Raw genomic sequence first — 22,616 nt, forward strand, 5'->3', positions numbered from 1 at the left:
AAATCTTTTTCAGCCCAAGAATCATGTTCTAGGCACATCATGCACCTTAAGTGAGAAAAACATCCAAAACCCTAACACCACTCAAATTGGCCATTTGAGCACAAAAGGGAAATTGAGAAAAGACTTGAGAAAAATACAAAATCTTAATATGGACCAATTAACAAAGTTTTAGTGCATTAAATAAACTACAAAATGTAGTAAGGGAGATTGGTCATTTCGATTTTTCAAAATCCTCAAAACAGCCCATGAAGTAAGCCTTTAGGGAAAAATTCAGAAATTCAAAAAACTGAATTTTAAACCCTTCCCAAAGTTCAGATGAGTTCCCTGTTTTCCAAAACTCGAATCCTTAAAGTCCAAATATCAAAGTGGCACCAAAATACCCTAGGAACACTCTGGTGAAGTTTGAAATCAAACCAAAATCGTTTGACATGACTTGACATGGGTTTTGTCTTGGTTTGAACAGTGCAGACAGACCTATCTTCACACTACAATATCTTCTCACCCAGGCCATATCTTCACTTGGGACTCACACATGACAGAAAGACCATGGCACGGTGAAGAGACACTACACAGGATCCTTGGCAAGATATGCACGTTTAGGTCGGCCAACAGGCGTTTGAACTCGGGTAGAATCACACTTCCACGTGTTCAATCGCGTGCTCAAACGCTCGGTCGCGCACTAGCCGCCCTCTGCACGCGCGCCACGCACGGTCGACGCCTGTCCCCCGCGCCTGCGCCCAGCCATGCCCGAGGGCGCCTATAAGTACCTCTGGTGTGCAGCAGACCGCGCTTCACTTCGCCTCACATCCCGAGCAGAAACTCCAACTCCGGCGAGCTCTCCACCGCCCGCCATCACTGCCCGAGCACGACCGCCGTGGCTAGCCCTTCCCGATGACCCCTAGCCTCGCCCTAGCCCCTGGACGGCTTCCCTGAGAGGATGTGAAGCTTTCCCAAGCTTGAGCCGTGGCATTGCCTCACCGGAGAAGCGAGCGCGACATTGCCGGACTTCGGCCGACCGCCACCGCACGTAGACCGGGTCACACGGTGAGTCATTCTCCAATTCCTTGCACCCACATCATCGCTGACCTCCCCTGAAGCTCCCCGAGCACTTTAATTTGACTCTACCACCGTGAGCAGGCCGGAGCACGCACCGCCGGTGAGCCCGACCGCCTGCGCACGCGGCCAGCCCACCTCCGTTCACCACTGCCGATGATCCGCACCTCGACGTGATCGCCAGAGACCCTCGGACCTCACCCGACCCTTCGTCGGACCTCTGCCGTCGCTGGTAAGCCGCGCCACCGCTTTTTCCTCCTCGGTTACTGTTCAGGTGATGGAGGAACTTGGGTTAGAGGGGATAAAAAGCTAGGGGGTTATGTGCTAAGTCAATGACTCAAGTGAATAGTTCTTCAGGGGCACGGATTAAACGACTCAGATAGAGATAAGCTCAGGGACCCCGATGCAAAGTCGTTTTCCTTTAACTTTTTATATTTCTTTTCAAATGAGCAGAGAACTTGGAAAATTCATAAGTCGAGTTATATTCAACCAAATTTGGTCAAACCAATTTTGCTAGGACCTACATATTATAGACTATCAAGCAAAAATAGTAAACTTCATGGTTTCTATAATACGTTTTAGAGTTTTGATTTAAATTAGAAAATAACTGAAAACCTATTAAACCAGAGAAAAATAGAAATACTTCTATACAATGCTGAAGAAAATTTGTAGAAATACACACCCAACATACACACTGTTTAAAAATACCAAACACCCCAGTATACAAGAATAACCCAAGAATGTCCATTAAAAACTAATTCTGCCCAAAACTTAGAAAAATAAGAAAGGTAATGGAAAATCATAACCAGAGGATGAACATATTTTTCCGAGAATACCTAAGTGATAAAGAACATAGGAAAAATATAAAGAACCCTAGACCAGAGCTAGTCCAAGGTTATTTATTTTATTAGGCACTAAGAAATCAGGAAAAGCCATAATTAAAAATATAAGGACCATTACTAAAATGGCAAGAAAAATTCAGTAGACTTCTAACTACTAAAACACCACTACGAAAATGATAAACGCCCCAAACCATCACAATAAGTGAGTTAAACAATTAAAACTTTCAAATTGGCCCATGCTTTACATAAATCATGAGAAAGCCTAAAAATGTGTAACAGTGGGCAAACAAATTTTTTACCCAATTACTTATGATGTAAACCACCAGAGAAAAATATAAAACTCAATTAAGACTGTAAGGTAACACACATCACCCCCTACCCCATGAAAAAGGCCATATATTCCAAGAATTTCTACCCCCTTTCCCCTAAGCAAAAAGTTGCCAAATTCTAGAATGATTGCTCTTGCGCAAACAAGAAAATAGAAAAATTAGGAAATATGTTGTTTGACATTTTTCAAGTATAGTGGTAGTATAAAGCACCACTATAGCCAAAAAATTTAGAAAATCACAATAAAATGACCAATAGGTATTAGTGGCTAAAACGTGGTACAAAGTCATATTATTGCACCTACATGCCAACAAAAATAACCCTTAGGAAGTAATTCACCGTTAGAAAAGAGTTGTAGTTCAAAGCAACCCCTCTGCCCTAAAACTTAATATTTTTGTACAGAGTGGACCCTTAACCTTTTAAGCCTAAATTTTTTAAGACTGAGAGTTATACACCAGTGAGAAACTACTGTAATTCTTACAGAATTTCTGGGAAATTATAAAGCTATGTTGTAGTTCAAACCCACTTTAAAAAGCATAATAAAAAAAGGGAAAAGAGAGAATTGGTAAGAATAATAAATCTTAACCATGGTTATTTCAGCAAGGATCATGATAAACTTTTCACTAAGACACTAAGAGAAAATCAGTGGGACACTAAAATAATCTAACCACTTAAACTTGACCCTAAAATGGCTAAGTATACCACTAGAATTTCCAGTAATCAAATTAGACTTTACCTTATCAATTTAATCGTTTTTGTTACTACTACATTGCATATCATGGCATACAGATATCTCACTCATTGCATTCATTAGATTGCAACCTCACTGACGGAGAGTACGTGCTCATTCCTGAGCAAGGAGCTATCCATGAGGAAGTCCAGGAGCCAGCTCCCGAGCCTACCACAGAGGATCTTCCCGCAGCCCCAGCATTTGAAGGCAAGCCCCACTTTAATGCATAACCAATTTATATATGCTACTTTACTACACTTAATGTTTGTAGGCTTGAAATGTGCACTTAAGTGTAGGAGTTGCTTGAAACCCATAGTTGCATGAACTCAGGATTCCTTTTTGAGGTGGATACTAGTATGATAGGTCGAGTAGCTGCTTTGCTAATTAGGATCTCGGTAGAAGTCGAGTGATTTTTCTAGGAATCGCGCAAGGTCAGGCATTGATTGTATACATCTTGATAATGGAATCTATAATGCTCTATGGACTTGGATCCAGGGTGGATGCCTTGTCCATGTGACAGAAATGGAATTAAGGATTAATGTGTGGATACCTGAGTCAAGTGTTTGAAAGTACTAAACACATGTCGGGAAATATAGTAACCAGTAAACCTAGTACCTGAGTGAAGCCAGGCGCGGACTTTCCTCCTCACTTGTCCTGAGATTGGGTCTCCCATGCTAGCTATGGTGGGTACAAGAGAGGTCACTGCACAGCGGCAGCTGGGGTCAGTGGAGCATTGTATGCCAAGGCGGTGAGCCCTGGCCGCGAACGGGGAATCGATGGGGACGGTTGATGTGTGTGGGGACGGAGTGCCCCTACATGTCGTGTGTTTAGGTTTACCTTGCAAGGTCTAAAAACTCGATTCGAATTGTCTGCTTCTCACAGCTAATGAGACTGCTTGATCCCTTGTACTGCATTGAGTAAAAAGTGAAATGAGGTTTTGCTTGAGATAACATGTTGATTGTGCTAAATGATTGTTACCATGTATGCTTAGAAAGGAGCAAACCTAGCTAAATTAATGATGCTAGAAATGGGAAAAGCTAAAATTGATTTTAGACTCAGCTAGTGCTTTTGGCAAACCAAACCCCTCAGCCAAACAACTGCATGGTCTAGAGGTAGAGGAGTAGACTCCTCACACCGGGTAAGTCTACCTGAGTATTAGTATACTCAGCCTTGCTTGTGGCACAATTTTTGCAGGTACGCTACAGGATATGCTTGATGCTGTGACTTGGCCTTCCACACTGCCACCGGGTTGGACGGTCGAGTGGGATGCCGCTCCAGCATGAGAGGAGTAGGAGGAGTAGTGGGCTAGGCCTTGCCCTATTCCTCAGCATTCAACATTTTTGATCATCCGCTGCACTTTATATTTGAACTTGTTCCCTTTTACTTAAAACTCCGATTTATGTAATAACTCCAGTACTTTAATTTGTGGTTTCATGCTTTATTGTATTCTCTCTGTGACTCACCTTTGAGTGAGCTAGTGGTATTTGATCCTAGGGAACTGGCTTTATCAGACTAGATTTGATGGACTGACGGGTTGTTCCAATTTAAGTGTGTTGCTGCCTCTAAGGCGTGACTTGGGCACTTAAGCTGGAATAATTCGGGCAGTTTCGCCACACCCCCTCTCTATGTCCCCTGCCCGCGCCGTCGCTGGAGACGTGCCCTGCTTGCCGCTTGAGCTCGCCGTCGTGCCTCGCCGTTCGTCGTTCGGTCACCGGAGAAGTGCCCGAGCCCCGTCCGAGGCTCGTCGATCCCGCCGTGTCGTGCCCTTCACATTGTCGCGCGCCCGAGCCCCATCCGCCGTCATCCATTCATCTAAGGTTGAAGACAACCCAAAACAATTTGAATTTATTTTTGAAATCATGTTTTGAGTTAATTTATGAATTTTGTGAATTACCTTTATAATATTGGAATGATGTGATTTGACAATTCATTTGTATATGAATCGTTGAGTATATGTGTATGAATTGTTATTAGACATGTTATTTGTTCGCAATGGTTTTAGAATATTGGATTAGAAAGAATGACGAAATTCGGTAGACATGTGGTAAAAATACTAAATAAGTGATTTCATAACTAATTCTGTTTAGGATGAATTTTAATGTTTATTTAGAAGTTATAATCAAAAGATTCATTTACGCTCACTAAATAAATAATGGAAATTCTTGAGCACGGAATTAATAAGTGGTGTAGAATTTACTATAGTGCCAGAATTATAGGTTATTAGATGTTTTTGATCTCCGATTATTATTAAGGACACTTTCTTTTAGAAAGAAAATATAAAACTAAATGAATATCATTAGTCATAATGAAAGTAGATTTTACTAGTCAAAATACATGTGTTCATAAGTATAGCATTAAATTAACTAGAATTAGTAAAACACTTATTTATGTCATAATAACCATGAATAGGTTATTAAAAGTCCAATTAGTGATTTACATTAATTTTTGGAATATTAATGTTAGAAGAATTATAGATAAACCATTTTTAGATATACGCATAAATTCTACTTAGAAATAAAAAGGAATAAAATTTATTAGTCTATTATTAGTAATAAAGAAAATAATTAGCATTTATTTTCATAAAGAATGTTAATACATATTATACTAGATAAAACTAGTATTATAGCCACCTACTCATAATTTCATCAACAATGACTCGCAGTAATAGTCATAATGAATTAGTAAGTATTTACGCTTTAAGACGTATTTATGAGTATAAATGTGTGATGTATGAATGGGTATGTAATGGTGAATGATTATCCCTGTAATGATGTATGTTTATTTATTTAGCATACGTATTCTTTTGTATGTACGATACGAAAATCGATGCTAGAAGTGGACTGTGAGGTAGACGAACCAAACTCGTTCGAGGACAACCCACAGGACACTTTCGAGCAAGGCAAGTGGATTCTCCCTCTGCATATTGTATTTGTACCCAATTAATGCATATAATAATGTTTACTTTTTGGATATATTGCATAATTTGATGGGATTTGCCTAATTAAGGATTTCCTAGATTTATCCAACTGTATTCTTTGATTACCCTAGGAAAATACTATGCTTTGCAAATTTGTGCTACCGCTGAACTTGATAATTTTGATGTCACTCATTATTTGATATTAATATTCCGGAAATGAAATTGGCATTATAGTGTTAACCCGATGGTTAAACAAGATTATTTTATATTAATTGGAACATGGAGTGACCAACTAGGATAACCGTGCAACCACGAGTGCTATCATGGCTCAGGCTTTGGTAATTAGCCTTATATGCTTAGTACCTAGCAACCTTACCTGAAATATGGGCAAGAGGGGGAGCGGCAGTGGTGGCAGCTCATGTTAACATGGGGACGTATTCTTGGCTAAGGTATCTCGCCCAGAGGGCCTCAACACCGACTTGGAAACCTTAGCGGGTTGCTTTGTATTAAGTGTATTTAATGAAAACCTCATAGTGGATCCCTAGCCATTCACCTTGACAGTGTTTAAGGGTCCGTACAACCCAAGGCTAGATGGGATACACGTCTTGTGGGTAAAGTTGTACCACCTCTGCAGAGTGTAAAACTGATATGTCAGTCGTGCTCACGGTTAAGAGCAACCTGGACCCTCACATGATAATTGAACTTAAAGATGGACAATAAATCGACCAGTGGTTTGCTTAAGTGGTTTCACTTAAGTGTTTTTGTTATACTCTTATACCTTTGTTTAATGGGGATACTTGGGATATACACTTACTAGTAAGACAGGTGTTGCTAATAAAATATTGACCAACTAAAATGCTTACCGCTTAACCTTAGCCTCACCTTGTTAAACTTGCATTATTTTCCCCCACTTGCTAAGCCCCGACCATAAGTGAGCTCACCCTTGCTAATATTTTTATCAGAGGGTGATGAAGAAGACCTTGATGGAGATTTCGATGAATATTGAGTCTAACGATGTGTCGGTCATCTTCCTGTGGGAGATTACCTATGTTATTTCTGCTTTACTTTGATGATACATTTTAAGATACTATTATCTGAATGTTGTAATAAAGACTATTCTACTCTCTTTACGCCTTTATTGCATTGTCTTTTGATATATTACACTAGTGACGTCAACATATATGTGGAAAATGGATCTTGGCACACATATGCTATGCATTCAGTTTTGCCCCTAGAACCGGGTGTGACACATCTATATGTGCAAGGGGGTGTTAAACTATTATCCATGCATCCACGATCCTTGTTTAACAAACATTTGATTAAGTTTAGATACAGTTCATTTTTTGCTATAATAACTAGATGAAATGCTATAAGAGAATTTGCTAAGATTAGCTACCTGAGCTGTTGTGGCTAGAAAAGGGCTCCATTATGGCGGCAGTGGAAAATATAGGAATATAACTGATAGTCACCTAAAGGGGGTGTAACACCAAAAATCCTAGTTTGGAATCTAGGGAGAAGTCTCCAAAAGAATTAGATTAAAATATCTTTAAAAAACTTCTTACTTTTGAAATTATCCACCTAGAATATAAAATGGTAATGATAAAGTCCCAAGTTTCGAAATTAGATTGGAGCTTTTAATCTAAAATATAAAACTCCGAAAAGAAATAATAGACAAAATTCCAATTTGTTTATAGAGTGAATTATTTCCTTCATGAACTCTATAATTACAGACACTCTTCGAAAATAATTGAGTCAAAGAAATCCTTGATAAGTACTAAACATTTTTTTCCTGAAGTAAATAAATAATGAATATTCATTTCGAATTATTTTTTGATTTTCATTACACGTCCAAAATAATAATGTGTGTGTTTGCCTAAATCAATGAATAAATAATTAATATATAAATAAAATATATAACCTTGCATCAAGTTGAGATTTTTATTTGTTGCATCTATAAATGAATCTAGCAGATCAATTTGAACTGAATTTGAAATAGAAATTTGAATTAGAAAGAAAACTGAATAGGAAATACAATAGAGAAATATGAAGACGGAAAATAAAAAAAGGGGGAAAAGACTCCCGTGGCTATGTCCAGCATAAGCTAAGACTGTGTTCAACGGTTGCTGCTGGCCTCCCCCTCCCCTAGCACTATTCATGTTTTAGCGGCTATAGTGCCCCCAATGCGTTCACCGGCGTCCTCCTCCTCTCCCGTAGCGATTCATTCTCTCTCACACTACATGGAGGGGCACTCTACGCCGCTTCCCTGAGGTGCGCAGCTCCCTTCGCCCGCACGACCGTGGGTGCGGAAGACTCCGAGCCGACTGTTGGAGGCAACCGAGCTTCGGCGTTTGCGGTGCCGGAAAAGGCACCCGGCGAGCAGCCTTCTCCCGCGATTGCGTTTTCCTGCGCCGACCGGCGTCCACCTGCTTCGGCGACCCACAAGGCGGCAGATCCCTACGAAGTGACCAACTTCGAAGACGCCGCCGCCGTTGTTCTCTGTCAGCCGGCACGTCGTCTGCGAGCTCTCGTCCAAAGGGAGGTCATCGATCCGAGCATAGATCTACCGTTACCCGATCTGCTTCCTTCGATCTGCAAGCTCCAAGGTACGATTCGTGTCTTCTCCATTGTTTGGACCTCTGATTAAATCCCTTGCCCAAATATACGTCGCTTAGATTTAAACTAGGGTTTAGGTGTTCTTGAACTGCTTTCATAGTTAGGGTTTGCCTTCGTCTAATAAGGTTTGTCCGAACCATGGTACTCAGATCTCAGATTGGGCCAATGTGTTGGTCGATTTCATCCCAAATTGGATTGGATTTCCGATAACTCTACGGATCCATAGGTTCCTTTACCATGTTGGCCGGTAGTGTAGGTCTGTGTATCATTTTGAATAACTGAACCTACAATTTGCAGTAGTGTTTGCTTACAAGAGTAACCATTGCATGCAACTAACGAACAACTTTACTTATTATGAGCTTCAAAACTTTAGTTGATTATTTGACGTCCACTTCAAGTAATTGAGGTTCTATTTCCTTTTTCGCTTTTCTTCATTGTTTGTAATCCATTTCATAAGTCTAGTTTCCATCGATGCTGTCTGTGCTTTCATGTTTGTAGTGTAATTCTAGTTTACTATATGTAAGCAACAGATTTGCCTACCATCGGTTGCAGTGTTTATAAAATGTGTATCATTATTTTGCATTCTTTTACCACAATAACAATTTTGGCCCAACATTTTATACATGTTACCCACACTTCTATACTATGGTACCTGCCATGACCACTTACATTTCACGAATTAGTAACAACGGTGGGCCTAATTTTTTCATTTATGCACCTTGTCTAGCCAAGGAGATACTGCCTGAGGATAGGATTCAAGATGAACAGCCATGATGCCAAAGTGCTGCAAAACTTGGTCCTCACTCTTGCATCCTCAGTGGAAACTGGTGCATTCAATATTAGAAGCTTTCTAGAAGAGGCTTTCATGCATTTGCATGACGAGCATTACCTTCTCAATACTCTCCTTGCAATCCAAAAGGAGGTAGACCTCATGGAGCAGGATGCACTAGAGAGCAAAGCAAGGTCAGACCTAGGGAAGGAGAGGATAGAGGAAGAAATAAAAGTATTGGAGCAAGTGAACCCAGTGGCCCAAAATCCTTTCACCCCCCTTCCTCACCAGAATTGTATGAGCCCAGTGACAATGACTCGTACGACTCTGATAGGTCCACTAGGTATAGCATTTGGAACCTGTAAATGTGGTACCTAGTAGAGTCTTAGTGCTAGTAATGCATCGAAATAAATAAAAACTTATTTGTAATGTCTATGATGCATGGGTTGCCGATGTACGACATGTGAGATGCATGTGAACATTGCTATCTTTTAGTAAAAGTGTGTTTTCTATTTTTGCAATTCATTGATTTTTGTATTTCATTCCCAGAATGGTTGAGAACAACCAAAACTCACATATTCGACCTCCTGGTGCCGGCCCCAGTCTACTGACTACCTTTCAAGAATTCATGACATTCAAATAGAACGATTGAAGCAAAGTGAAGAAAATCAGATAAGAAACAACAGAATATTGAGTTGTTGAAGGAAGTTGAACTGAAAAAGTTGGAGGTCCAATCCAAGGAAATAGAAATGCAGCAAACCAAAATGATGATTGAAGACAGAATCTGAAAGGACGCAGAGCTGAAGGAACTACTAGCAATGGATATGGATGTATTACCAGAGGATGTGAGACCTGCCTACATCGCGAAGAGAAAATGTTTAGTCGAGTACTTCATCAACAATCTTGTCTGAAGACTTGTAGTGTTAAAACATTTGTTGTCATCCTAGTGTCAGCGTAATGTGGTCGGTTGTGTTCGGACAATGGTCATTTGCAGTTTTTTGAACAGTTGCTTGATTGTTTGTTAACATTAGCTTGCTTGCTGAACATTTGTTCCTGCACTTTATTGATTCACAATAAGGTTCATTGAGGAGGTCGCCGATTGCAAATTCGTGCACTCTATTTCCAGCAGATTCATTACATGATCTACTAACCATGACTACATTACTCTAGACCTTGATACATGCCCAACACTTGCATAACTAGTACTAAACAAATAGTTAACACTAAGTAGGACAGTTGTGCCATTCCCAATGCATACAATCGACGGAGCCTAGCATGCCCGGAAACCCCATGTTGGCGTTTACACTAAGTATGCGAGCGATGTCTTCGTGGTTAGGGATATGGAGGTATCGTTCACTAAAGCAGGATATGATTGCGTGACAGAAACGGATCAGACAGTCCGTAGCCGTAGTCTGGCCAATCTGTATGTACTCATCGACCGCATCGGTTCGTAACCCGTAAGCTAGCATACGCAAAGCAGCACATACTTTTTGCAATGGACCAAGCCCCGCTAAACCAGTTGCATCACATCGAATAGTGAAAAAATTGTCTTCTCGCTGAACGGCCCGAAGGATACGTAGGAACAAAGGACGATGCATCCGAAACCTGAAAACCAAAGCAAAGCAAATAAGAACAAAACGAACCTCGAAAGCAAAGTCAAAGCATTACTTACGAAATCTACCTTTGACGAAAAACATGTGGTGGATAGACTGGATTAGGTCCGAAGTAGTGGTGCTTGATGAGATTTTCTCCAGCAGCGTGGTCTCTATGGATAACTCGGTGAGGCAATGAAGAGCGCCTATGCCGCGTGCTCGAGCCTCCTATACCAAGTTGCTCTAGCTGTTGACAAAGCCACAAGTTATCGATCTTTTCGTCTGAATCATCGGATGACGAAGACAACACTAGCCTTTTGAGTGACTCCATGACGAGCTCAAAGAACAGTAGGTATTAGGTACAATAGATGGAATGTCTGCTGGTACAGAAGAGAGAAGTGTGGAGATGAATATACCATGGGTGTAGGGTACCTTTTTTATAGATGGCTTGGGCGTGTCAAGGAAGCCAGGAGGTCGTGGTGTGTCGTGGAAGCCAGTCGTGTGGTGGAAGCCACCCATGTCGTGTAACAGAAGATTGCGAATTTCTTATTATTTCAAATTTTGTTTTGTTCGACAACGTATTCAAAATGGAAGGTTTTGGGGAAACCGTAAAGTAATAATGGTGTTTAAGCTCAAAATATTAATTAAGCAAAAAATGTGTATTACAATAATTTGCGTCAAATAAATCAAATTTTGAAAGAAAACATATAATTACAACGATTTGTTACTAACGTATTTATACTAATTACCAAGTTTGCTAATTAATTTTGTACTAAGTTGCGGCCGCGCACTGTTCATAGAGCAAATAAAAATAAAACAAAAATTGGAAGGTATTTGAGTTAGTTGAAGATGAATGTATATAATATTGGTGTGGTGGGGTATAGAGGTTTGATATTGTCGGGTACCGTAATTAGGGGTACCCCCAACACTCCTAAACACGGCTGATAACCACCGTCAGCACAAGCTGCAGAGACTGATGGGCACGATTCAGGTCAAGGCTTTGTCTACCCGAGGGACGCGATCTCGCCTCGCCCGAGCCCGGCCTCGGGCGGGAACAGTAGTCCCGGACGAATTCACGCCTCGCCCAAGGGCCTCCTCAAGCGACGGGCGCTCCTCAACTCGCCCGAAGCCTAGCTCGGGCAGGCTTCGTTGTGAAGCAACCTTGGCCAAATCACCTCACCAACCGACCGTATCGCAGGCGCATTCAATGCGAGGATCGCCTGACACCTTATTCTGACATGCGTGCCTCAGTCGGCAAGGTCAAAGTGACCGCAGTCACTTCACCCTTTCACTGACTGACCTGACAGGAAAACAGCGCCGCCCGCCCCGCTCCGACTGTTGTGCCACCCACCAGGGCGGGGCCGACAGAAGCCAAGTTCAGCCTCGGGCGCAACAGGAAGCTCCGCCTCGCCCGACCTTAGGCCTCGGCCTCGGAAGGAGGTCTCCGCCTCGCCCGACCCCAGGGCTCGGCCTCAACCTCGGCTTCGGAAGAAGGTCTCCGCCTCGCCTGACCCCAGGGCTCGGCCTCGACCTCGGCCTCGGGCGGAATCATGTCCTTGCCCGACCCCGGCCTCGGCCTCAGGAGAAGTCTCCGCCTCGCCCGACCTTGGGCTCGGACCGACCGTGCCACGGAGGATACATCATTACCCTACCCCTAGCTAGCTCAGGCTACGGGGGAACAAGACCGGCGTCCCATCTGGCTCGCCCCGGTAACAAGTAATGATGGCTCTCCGCGTGCGTCCATGACGACGGTGTTTCTCAGCCCCCTACGGAAGCAAGGAGACGTCAGCGAGATCCCAGCAGCACCGACAGCTGCACTTCTACAGGGCTCAGGCACTTCTCCGACGGCCACGTTATCGCATAGACAGGGCTCTAGCACCTCTCTGATAGCCACGTTGGCATGTACACAGGGCTCAGGCACCTCTCTGCCAGACACGATAGTGCCTAGCTACACCCCCATTGTACACCTGGACCCTCTCCTTGCATCTATAAAAGGGAGGTCCAGGGCCTTCGTGCGAAAAGGTCGCGCGGGGGAGAACGAGCTGACGAACAGGCTCTTTCTCTCCCTCTCGGGAACGCTTGTAACCCCTACTACGAGCACACCCCCTAGTGCGAGATAACATGAGCTGCGCTTTCCTCTTGTGTTCCATCTTGCGCCAACCCATCTGGGCAGGGGCACGCAACGACAAATTTACTCGTCGGTCCAGGGACCCCCCGGGGTCGAAACGCGACAGTTGGCGCGCCAGGTAGGGGCCTGCTGCGTGTTGACGAACAACTTCCCGTTGAGTTCTAGATGGGTAGTCTTCAGCAACCTCTTCCGCCCGGGACGGTGCTCCGCTTTGGGAGTCTCGAGTTCATGTCCCTCGACGGAAGCTACGACATGGTGCTCCTCCCCCCGCAGCGCGACAGCAACAATGATGGCTGTCAGCTCGCCCGGCGGCGGCGAACTCGACAACGTCTTCCCCCCGTGGTGGAAGAGCAGCATCCGGGTTTGTCTCGCCGCCCTCCTCACCGCAGAAGGAGGAGACGGGGCAACCGTGGCCAGGCGGGAGGCGGCGCCTCGTCGGCTGTCGGTCCGGAGCGAGCCGACGACGCCGGCACCCCAGCGGGGGACATGTCGGGCGTTGTCCTCGAACCTGAAACAACGACGAGTGCCGCTTCCCCGCAACATGCCAGCCCCAAGCGGACAAATGACGCCAGCACACTCGCGAAGGACTTGCTGGGCATTAGCCTCGTACCTGAGATAATGGTGCAGTCCGTCCTCGACGTGACTTCGTCACCGTCCATCGATCAAGAGGTACCATCCGTTTTCCATCCTATGCCTTTTAGATTCAGCTTCGATCCACCAAGCGACCCTGCTTTGGTGAGCGCTTTCATAAAGGCATATCCTAACCTTCCGGGGTACCATATGTGGTCATCTTGGGACCGACTGATGGCCGTCTCGACCTACGGGCCCCCGGGTTCCGAGGAAGAGAACGGTCCCGACTCCGGTTGGGATTTCTCCGAGCTCCGTGATCCCAGTGCCATGAGAGTCTTCATGACCGCATGTGACTACTGCCACTCCGGTTGCTCAGATGATGGCCACAGCCTTGACGGCGAAGGTTGTGACCCAAGTCACGAATGTTTTCACTTCGATCTGGGGGGTCGCGACGAAGGCAACCACCTTGGTATGCCGGAGGATGACGATCCCCCTGGGCCTGCTTCTCGCGTTGACATCCCGCGAGAGCTAGATGTGATCCCAGTCCCTGCGGGGAGTCAGGACACACAGCTCGAGCAAATCCGCGAGATGCAGGCCAAGCTCGACGAGGAAGCTAGGCAACTTGTGCAGCTCCGGCAAAACATCGAGTAGGAGTGGGCAGGCCGAGCACTCGCCGGAGAAGCGCGTCATCAGACCCGGGACGTCCAGCACCGTATCGTTGACGATGCCAGGGCAAGGCTGCCCCCGGCCTCCAGCGGGGTCGGCCAGAATCTAGCTGCAGCAGTAATACTACTCCGAGTGATGCCAGAGCCATCCACCACCGAGGGGCGGCGTATCCAGGGAGAACTCAAGAATCTCTTGGAGGATGTCGCGGTCCGACAGGCCGAAATCTCTGCCTCCCTAAGGCAAGGGTGCCCCCCGGAGCATCGTGCAACGACTTCCTGACTCATGCGGGAGGCCTCGGTCCACACCGAGCGCACGCGGGACGCGCCGCCTGCAGCCCCGGATCGCCTCGGCAACGAGCACCACCGCCGCGACCGTCGAGCCTGCCTCGACGAGAAGGTGCACCGAGGCTACCACCCCAGGCGTTGGGGCGCTGCGACAATGAGGAGGATCGGAGCCCCTCGCCCGAACCACCAGGTCCGTAAGCCTTCAGCCGGGCCATACGACGGGCGCCGTTCCTAGCTCGGTTCCGGGCCCCGACTACCATCACCAAGTACTCGGGGGAAACAAGGCCGGAGTTGTGGCTTGCGGACTACCGGCTGGCCTGCCAGCTGGGAGGAACGGACGACGACAACCTCATCATCCGCAACCTCCCCCTGTTCCTCTCCAACGCCGCTCAGGCCTGGCTGGAGCATCTGCCTCCTGCATAGATCTCCAACTGGGACGACCTGGTCAAGGCCTTCGCTAGGAACTTCCAGGGAACATACGTGCGCCCTGGGAACTCATGGGATCTCCGAAGCTGCCGCCAGCAGCCAGGGGAGTCCCTGCGGGAGTACATCCGGTGGTTTTCGAAGCAGCGCACCGAGCTGCCCAACATCACTGACTCGGATGTCATTGGGGCGTTCCTCACCGGTACCACTTGCCGCGACCTGGTGAGCAAACTGGGCCGCAAGACTCCCACCAAGGCGAGCGAGTTGATGGACATCGCCACCAAGTTCGCCTCTGGTCAGGAGGCGGTCGAAGCCATCTTCCGGAAGGACAAGCAGCCTCAGGGACGCCAGCAGGAAGACGTCCCCGAGGCGTCCGCCCAGCGTGGCACGAAGAAAAAGGCCAAGAAGAAGTCGCAAGCGAAGCGAGACGCCGCCGACGCAGATCTTGTCGCTGCTGCCGAGCACAGGAACCCTCGGAAGCCTCCTGGAGGGGCCAACCTGTTCGACAAGATGCTCAAGGAGTCGTGCCCCTATCACCAGGGTCCCGTCAAGCACACCCTTGAGGAATGCATCATGCTTCGACGCTACTTCCATAAAGTCGGGTCCCCGACGGGAGATGGCAAAGGCCAAGACAACGACAAGAAAAAGGGCAACAAGGCAGAAGAGTTCCCCGATGTCCATGGCTGTTTCATGAACTACGGTGGGCAAGTGGTGAATGCCTCGGCTCGGCACCGCAAGCAGGAGCACTGGGAGGTCTGCTCGGTAAAGATGGCGGCACCAGTCTACCTAGACTGGTCCGACAAGCCCATCACCTTTGACCAAGGCGACCACCCCGACTACGTGCCAAGCCCAGGAAAGTACCCGCTCGATGTCAACCCCGTCATCGGCAACGCCAGGCTCACCAAGGTCCTCATGGACGGGGGCAGCAGCCTCAACATCATCTACGCCGAGACCCTCGGGCTCTTGGAGATCGATCTATCCGTGATCCGGGCCAGTGCGGCGCCCTTTCACGGGATCATCCCCGGGAAACGCGTCCTGCCCCTTGGACAACTCGACTTGCCCATCTGCTTCGGAACTCCCTCCAACTTCCAAAAGGAAACCCTCACGTTCGAGGTGGTCAGGTTCCGAGGAACCTACCACGCCGTGCTGGGGAGGCCGTGCTACGCCAAGTTCATGGCCGTCCCCAACTACACCTACCTCAAGCTCAAGATGCCAGGCCCCAACGGGGTCATCACCGTCGGATCCACGTATCGCCACGCGTACGAATGCGACGTGGAGTGCGTGGAGTACGCTGAGGCCCTCGCCGAGTGCGAGGCCCTCATCGCTGACCTAGAGTGCCTCTCCTAGGAGGTGCCTGATGCGAAGCGCCGCGTCGACAACTTCGAACCAGCTGAGGCGGTTAAGTCCGTCCCTCTCGACCCCAGCAACGACGCCGACAAGAAGGTCCGGATCAGCTCCGAGCTCGACCCCAAATAGGAAGCAGTGCTCGTCGACTTTCTCCGCGCGAATGCCAAAATTTTTGCGTGGAGTCCCTCGGACATGCCGGGCATACCGAGGGATGTCGCTGAGCACTCGCTGGACATCCGAGCTGGAGCCCGACCCGTGAAGCAGCACCTGTGCCGCTTTGACGAAGAGAAGCGCAGGGCCATAGGCGAGGAGATCCACAAGCTGATGGCCGCAGGGTTCATCAAAGAGGTATTCCATCCTGAATGGTTAGCTAACCCTGTGCTTGTGAAAAAGAAAGGTGGGAAGTGGAGGATGTGCGTAGACTACACCGGTCTAAACAAAGCATGTCCGAAGGTTCCCTACCCTCTGCCTCGCATCGATCAAATTGTGGATTCCACTGCTGGGTGCGAAACCCTGTCATTCCTCGACGCTTATTCAGGTTATCACCAAATCAAGATGAAAGAGTCCGACCAGCTCGCGACTTCTTTCATCACACCTTTTGGCATGTACTGTTATACTACTATGCCATTTGGTTTGAGGAATGCAGGTGCGACATACCAAAGGTGCATGAACCACGTGTTCGGAGAGCACATTGGCCGAATGGTCAAGGCTTACGTCGATGACATCGTTGTCAAGACGTGGAAAGCCTCTGACCTCCTCTCTGACCTTGAAACAACATTCAAGTGTTTGAGAGCGAAGGGCGTGAAGCTCAATCCCGAGAAGTGTGTCTTCGGAGTCCCCCGAGGCATGCTCCTGGGGTTCATCGTCTCCGAGTGGGGCATCGAGGCCAACCCAGAGAAAATCGCGGCCATCACCAACATGGGACCAATCAAGGATTTGAAAGGAGTACAGAGGGTCATGGGATTCCTTGCGGCTCTGAGCCGCTTCATCTCGCGCCTTAGCGAAAGAGGGCTGCCCTTGTACCGCCTCTTAAGGAAGACCGAGCGCTTCACTTGGACCCTCGAGGCCGAGGAAGCCCTCGGAAACTTAAAGGCACTCCTTACAAATGCGCCCATCTTGGTGCCCCCGCTGCTGGACAAGCCCTCTTGATCTACGTAGCCGCAACCACTCAGGTGGTCAGCACCGCGATCGTAGTCGAGAGACGAGAAGAAGGGCATGCACTGCTCGTCCAGAGGCCGGTCTACTTCATCAGTGAAGTGCTATCCGAGACCAAGATCTGCTACCCGCAAATTTAGAAGCTACTGTACGTAGTAATTCTAACACGGCGAAAGTTGCGACACTACTTCGAGTCTCATCCGGTGAATGTGGTGTCATCCTTCCCCTTGGGGGAGATCATCCAGTGCCGAGAGGCCTCGGGTAGGATAGCAAAGTGAGCAGTGGAGCTCATGGGCGAAACACTCTCATTCGTCCCTCGGAAGGCCATAAAATCCCAAGTCTTGGCGGATTTCCTGGCGGAATGGGTCGACACCCAATTGCCAACGGCTCCGATCCAACCGGAACTTTGGACCATGTACTTCGATGGGTCGCTGATGAAAACAGGAGTAGGTGCTGGCCTGCTCTTCATCTCACCCCTCGGGAAGCATCTCCGCTACGTGCTACGCCTCCATTTTCCGGCGTCAAACAACATGGCCGAGAACAAGGCTCTGGTTAACGGGTTGCGCATCGCCATCGAGCTAGGGGTTCGACGCCTCGACGCTCGTGGCAACTCACAGCTTGTCATCGACCAAGTCATGAAGAACTCCCACTGCCGCGACCCGAAGATGGAGGCCTACTGCGACGAAATTCGGTGCTTGGAAGACAAGTTCTACGGGCTGGAACTCAACCATATCGCTCGACGGTACAACGAGGCTGCGGATGAGCTTACTAAAATAGACTCAGGGCGGACAATGGTTTCCCCAGATATCTTCTCCAGAGACATACATCAACCTTCTGTCAAGATCGACGACACGCCCCAGCCCGAGGAGGCCTCAGCCCAGCCCGAGGAGGCCTCGGCCCAGCCCGAGGTACCCTCGGCCGCCGAGGGTGAGGCCCTGCACGTCGAAGGAGAGCGGAATGGGGTCACGCCTAACCCGAACTAGCAGGCCACGTACCTGGAATATCTCCTCCGAGGAGAGCTATCCCTCGACAAGGCCAAAGCTCGGCGACTGGCGCGGCGCGCCAAGTCGTTCGTCTTACTGGGTGATGAAAAAGAGCTCTACCACCGCAGCCCCTCAGGCATTCTCCAACGATGCATATCCGTCACCGAAAGACAGGAGCTATTGCAAGAAATACACTCGGGGGCTTGCGGTCACCATGCAGCACCTCGAGCCCTCGTGGGGAACGCCTTCCGACAAGGTTTCTACTGGCCGACCGCGGTGGTCGACGCCACTAGGATTGTATGCTCCTGCCGAGGGTGTCAATTCTACGCAAGACAGACGCGCCTGCCCGCTCAGGCCCTGCAGACAATACCCATCACCTGGCCGTTTGCAGTGTGGGGTCTGGACCTCGTCGGTCCCTTGCAGAAGGCACCCGGGGGCTTCTCGCACCTGCTGGTCGTCATCGACAAATTCTCCAAGTGGATTGAGGTCCAACCCCTAACCAGCATCAGGTCCGAGCAGGCGGTGGCGTTCTTCACAAACATCATCCATAGCTTTGGGGTCCTGAACTCCATCATCACCGACAATGGCACGTAGTTCACTGGGAAGAAGTTCCTGGACTTCTGCGAGGACCACCACATCCGTGTGGACTAGGCCGCCGTAGCTCACCCCATGACGAATGGGCAGGTGGAGCGTGCCAATGGTATGATTTTGTAGGGACTTAAACCGAGGATCTACAACGACCTCAACAAGTTTGGCAAGCGGTGGATGAAGGAGCTACCCTCGATGGTGTGGAGTCTGAGGACGACGCCAAACAGAGCCACAGGTTTCTCGCCGTTCTTTCTAGTCTATGGGGCCGAGGCTATCTTACCCACAGACTTAGAATACGGTTCCTCGAGGACGAAGGTGTACGACGACCGAAGCAACCAGACCAGCCGAGAAGACTCACTGGACCAGCTCGAAGAAGCTTGGGACGTGGCCTTACTACACTCGGCGCGGTATCAGCAGTCTCTGTGACGCTACCACGCCCGAGGGGTTCGGCCCCGAGGCTTCCAGGTGGGAACTTGGTACTTCGGCTGCGGCAGGACGCCCGAGGGCGCCACAAGCTTACTCCTCCCTGGGAAGGGCCGTTCATCATCGCCAAGATTTTGAAGCTCGGAACATACAAGCTGGCCAACGATCAAGGCGAGGTCTACAACAACGCTTGGAACATCCAACAGCTACGTCGCTTCTACCCTTAAGATGTTTCAAGTTCAGACATCGGCAGAGGGAGCAGCAGCACCCTCGGCATCGTTTCCACCTTCGGCGGAATCTGGCCCGGCCTCGGACGGCAACACGGGCGGAAAGATCTCCACCTCGAAGGAGGACACCAGCACCGCGCTTGGGCCATCGCAGCCAGGGTCCCGGCCCGAGCGGACACCTCGGCTGGCCGCTCCGTAGCCTCAGCCAGCTATCCCCCGAGGACATCAGCCTGGCTCACGGCCTCAGCAGCGTGACTCCGGGGTTGGTCCCGCTCACGGATGACCTGGCCAAGCTCCAGCCGCCGCTGCTGCACCTCCTCGGCCTGGGAAGCCACCTGCTCCTAGGCCGACGAAGCCTTTTTTCGAGCCGACTCCGCCTCTGTCCACGCCGACACCGCTGCCTCCGGCTCCAGCTCATCGCAGAGCGGCCGAGGGTTCTAAAACTGAGCAAGAGAGGCCTTGAGTGGCAAGGCCGACCGAGCCGAGGGACTCCTACGCCTCCGGGATACGGATACCTCACTCGTTACCTTCCGCGCAGGGCAACTCACACCCGGTTAAGCGGTTCAGCTAGCCGACAGGCGAGTCCTAGTGCTCAAAATGAGGAAGAAACACGGCTTCACGCCCAAATACCCAGATGTTCAGGCCTCGACAGCCACAATGAACAAACACCCATACTCAGGGTGCCATTACAAACAGAACTCCAGTTCCACTCCCGCGGGTATGAACAACCTCCACACCAGAGGGCATGCGGGACAACAAACTCCAGGTGGCTCGCCGGTGACCACTGCACCAGCAGCAACAACGACCTCCGCTTCGGGCGGCTAAACAGCAGCAGCGATAACCTCAGGGCAAACGCTGCAGTGGAAAGGCCCTCGCCCACGTCCCCACACGAGGGGCAAGGACAAGCCATCAAAGCCGAAGAGCCGGAGGTCTGACCGCGGGCGGCGCCGACGGTCTCGTCGGTGGAGAAACCTCCTCTGGCGACCACCACCTCAGCACCGACGACAGCGGCCACCTGCCCACCAACACCGTGCCAGCGAGCGGCGGCCGCCCCAAAGTGCACCGGCAGGTCCTCACTCCCGTTCTCGCCACGAGAACGAGAACGAGAACGAGAATGAGACCGTCCCAGAACACGAGTACCGCCCTCGCGGCGTACGACGTGTTGTGCAGCCGACGGCGCAGGGAGGACCTAGACGTGGCCGGCCCGCGCACGGCACGACCGCCGCCCGGGGTGGAGGACGGACAGCTGCACCCTGTCCCGGCAGCCGCAGTTCACCTTCCCCCGCATGGCTGGAGGATGCCTCTTTCGTAGAGCTGGAGGATGTCTTCCTCCCCCGAATGTTGGAGGAAGAAGCGGGTCGTCGGCCCATGTGGAGGTAGGCCCCAACTCGCCCCGCCCTCCTTCCCAGCTCGGATGATGAAGATCCTTCAAGCTGAGGGTGGGGCAGAGGCCGCAGCCCGGCTTGCTTCTCCCCACCACCAAACTGGTGGTCATCATCCTGGATGACCATTGGTGAGGGAATGCAGCCGGGCTGCATGATGAAAATCCTTGAAGCCGAGCAATGGCTGAAAGGCGCTAACTCCCACGAGGTCGCGCTCCTCCAACAGCAGCAAGACAAAGGCAACGCGGGTGCTCCCCATCCGGGGGCTCTGAAGGTGGAAGGGCGCGATGCATGAGGGGAGTGCGAAGGCATGGCTACCGCCCGGGTGATCGACCCCTTTTTAAAGGCGGCTCTCCCCACTCGCATCTTCAAGCGTCACAGGCAAAGTCTTCACCGACGTGCTCCAGGGTCCTCCCCCTACGACACGGGGGCTGGGTCCCACGCGTCATGCAAGCTAACCCGAAACGGAAGAAGCCAAACCGCCACACGCGGAGCATGTAACCGCCCCACGGTTACAAGCACTCCTCCATCCTCGCCGAAACCAGCGGTCGAAAGGGCGGACCACCATGAGGGTGGCGTGCAACCGCACCACGGTAGCGCGCCCCTTCGGCTTCGTCGCGTCCAGCATGGAGGCCCAGGCCCACACGTCATGTAACCGGTGCATCGGTTACTACGTACAAGAAACCGCACCGCCACTTGCGCCAATGCCGCGCCTTCTCGACTGCGGAACCGGTGCCACGACTTGAGGCAGCCCTGCGCAGGACCCAACAGTGCCAATCGAGCACAGGTCAGTCAGCCGCGGGAGGAGGCGCGACGGTCAATATGGCCAAAAGTGGACCGACAGTAATTGCAGCAGACGGGCAGAAGCAGCAGTCGAATCGCCTGCAGGCTCACGTTCTCTCCTGGAAGCGGCAGGGGAGCCCTCTCCCACGACATGAAGACGACGCGCCTGTGTTTCGTTCCTCGAACGACTCGCGCACGCGGCCGCCCCGCGAATTGCCCATCCCATCGCATTAACTTTTCGGCAGGGCAAGCGACACCTTTGGTAGGTGAAGCGGGCGTCGTTTCACCTCCGCCATAATGACCGCGTCAAAAAAGGTGCGCCACACCATTTAAATTCATATCCTTTTCTTCTTTCCCTTTCTCTCTCTTGCTACTGGGACCGAGAAAGGGGATATTTCGAAAAGGATCCTTCTCCACGAAGTAAGTGGGCCCTGAGCCCTCCTACTGATCAGGGGTTCAAAGGCTGGCCCCTCGGAAGGGTTCGACAGCCGCCCCAGAGCACTCGGGCTCCAAGCCCACTACTAATCAGGGGTTCGAAGGCTGGCCCCTCGGAAGGGTTCGACAGCCGCCCCAGAGCACTCGGGCTCCGCGCCCACTACTGATCAGGGGTTCGAAGGCTGGCCCCTCGGAAGGGTTCGACAGTCGCCCCAGAGCACGCAGAGTGAGGAATGACTCTGGGTACGTCTGTTACATGGCCGAGGCTCGGGCTACGCTCCCGAGGTACCCTAGGACATTTCCGAGACCAGCAGGAGCGATTTTGTAACAGAATCCCACCAGAGGGAGGCATCGAGTCCTCGGACCCTATCGAACGGGT

Source organism: Zea mays, chromosome 2 (genome assembly GCF_902167145.1).
Source record: "Zea mays cultivar B73 chromosome 2, Zm-B73-REFERENCE-NAM-5.0, whole genome shotgun sequence".
Taxonomy (NCBI): Eukaryota; Viridiplantae; Streptophyta; class Magnoliopsida; order Poales; family Poaceae; genus Zea; species Zea mays.